The sequence below is a fragment of the Sapajus apella genome, unplaced genomic scaffold (assembly GCF_009761245.1).
Source record: "Sapajus apella isolate SASKATOON/1434 unplaced genomic scaffold, GSC_monkey_1.0 scaffold22, whole genome shotgun sequence".
In the NCBI taxonomy this organism is placed as follows: Eukaryota; Metazoa; Chordata; class Mammalia; order Primates; family Cebidae; genus Sapajus; species Sapajus apella.
This window is the reverse complement of record NW_022436962.1, coordinates 23,449,189-23,451,367: the sequence shown is the minus strand read 5'-3', so window position 1 is coordinate 23,451,367 and position 2,179 is coordinate 23,449,189. Positions and strand designations below refer to the sequence as shown.

At 50.0% G+C, this 2,179-nt stretch overlaps 1 long non-coding RNA gene across 1 annotated transcript; it reads left to right on the top strand.

The window, feature by feature from the left end:
- The first annotated feature begins 325 nt into the window (after nucleotides 1-325).
- On the top strand, nucleotides 326-1,300 carry LOC116558969. Its single transcript, XR_004272255.1, has 2 exons — nucleotides 326-549; nucleotides 935-1,300. It is a non-coding gene; the product is annotated as an uncharacterized LOC116558969 (long non-coding RNA).
- Nucleotides 1,301-2,179: the final 879 nt, after the last annotated feature.

Below are 2,179 nucleotides of genomic sequence, written 5' to 3'. Positions count from 1 at the left end.
GCTTCCGAGCAAGGTCCCAGGATTGTCCGTCAGGGTGCGGACGGCACGGCCTGCACCCACCTCTCACCCGGACTTTCTTTTACAGCCGCGCCAACCAAGGAAAGGTTTATGACCAAAGTGCGGCAGCACAGAGTCGGGTGGGTACCATACATGGCCGTGGCGCCTGCGGCCCCAGCTCGCGGCCTTGGGCTCCCTCTCAGGGCCCCATCCTTCTGGTGCGCGGGGCTCTGGAGCCAGAAAGTGTACACAGACCATAAATTTCCCGCCCCGCTCGGCGCAGCTCTGAGGTCAGGGGCTGCCCGCCTCCAACCGCCTCTGCGCGCCTGCCCCTTAACTTGCGTCCGGGTAACTGTGGCCGCAGCAAAACGCAGCTGGTGCCCTCTGCAGCGCCTAGCCAGACTTCAAGGACACCTCCTCGCTGCTGCTAGAGCACCCTAGCAGCGTTGGGACTCTGGGCACAGTCTGCGGGAGGCTCCCCACCGCTGCCCAGAAGGCGGATGTTGGGGAATCAAGGAAAGCGGGAAGAAGGCGAGGCCTGGGGGAGGCCAGGTGAGAATGGAAAGAGAAAGGGATAACTAGGAGCAAGGAAGAGGAAGCTTCTGTGGCTTCTAGACCCATTTGTGTCTTTCTATCCTGAGGTTTGGGATGACGGGTACACAGCAAGTGCACGTGGCGACCGATGTTCGTTTAAAGATGTTTTTGCACTGGGCCCTCTCTTCCTTCAGTTGTGAATCTTGCCTACCGTGCCGAGCCTACCATACAGGGCTTACCATGAATGCGCTTTCCCTGGTCATGCAGCTAGCTGACTTTTAGTAGATTTCTCTATGGTTGCGTCTACACTCACATTGTAAAGCGAATATTTGAAATGATGATCAGAATAATTCGTTAAAAATAACAAATCATTTCTTTGAACTTTTTTTCTCCTTGACTATAGAGAATTGTCGCAGACGGCTAGTTCGGAGGTTAGAATAAGAAACGCGGATTTCTGTCGGAGGCTCCGCCACGCCCCTTACCCACCAAGTACCTTGATGAGATTACCCAATCCCTCTGCTTCGCAAAATGGCCTTCTATAAGTGAGGAAGAATAATGTCTTCTGACCTAAGTCGCTGTGATGGTCATATGAGATACAAAACTTTCACCTCTTGTTCAAAGAGTGGCAAAGACTCGAATCTTTTTCCTCCATTCTTTACTTACACACACCCATAGGTGATTTCAAACGAGTACAGACGCTCTCTCCAGCCAGAATGAACTAGCAGTGTCATCGTGGAAATGGTTTAATAAAAATTTTCACTTATTGAGTGCTTTCTGTTTGCCAGAACTCTGTCTGTGACTGTGCCTGGTATCACATATGCACCCTTAACCTAAAAACTGCCTCCGGTTTGCTGAGTGAACTGAGGAGAAGAAAATGGGAAGGCATAATTGGAGAGCTGGAGAGGACACAGGGAGGAGGGATGGGTCTCCTCACCACCATTCCTCCGCAGTGAGGAAAGCAAAAGAGAAGTAACAGGCAAGAGGTGGGAAAGAAAGTTTCCCATCGGTAAAACTTTTAGCTTGGAGGGTGTGCCTCAGAGCGCCTTCAGATATTTCCAGCTGGAGAAACTTGACAGTCCCTAGCCCAGAACCAGCCCAGAATGTAGTAGAGACTAAAATAATGTGCACATGTGTAGATGAGTAACATACAGGCTGTGAGTGGCCCTTCTATCCCCAGCATGTCGCCCTTGGCTCTGAGCAATGCTTTTGAGGAGGATGGGACTTTTGTGGGCTTTTTAAAAAAATTATGCAGATCTATTCTAAATTTTATAAATCACTACCTTTCGTTACATTTTGGCTAATACGCTGTCCTCCATCACCTCTGGAGCTGCCTGGGCTCCCTGTCATCCCTTGTCTCAGGTCACACACTCTGTCCTCCTTGTCCTCCACGATGCTCATCCGGAACCAAGCCAGGAGAGTCCAGTTCCCCTTAAAATTCTGAACGGATTCTTGAACAGTACCAAGAGGAAAGGAAGGCCAGGGCACAATGAGCAGAGAGGAAAAAACGAAAAGAGAAACGGTGAGGACATGTAACGCCAGGGAGCGTGAAGACCAATGCACATGGGAAAACTCAAATTGCAGGTCACACTCCATTTAAAAATTGTGTGTCACAGAGAAAGTCTTTAGTTTGATTCTTTCTTTATAGTTT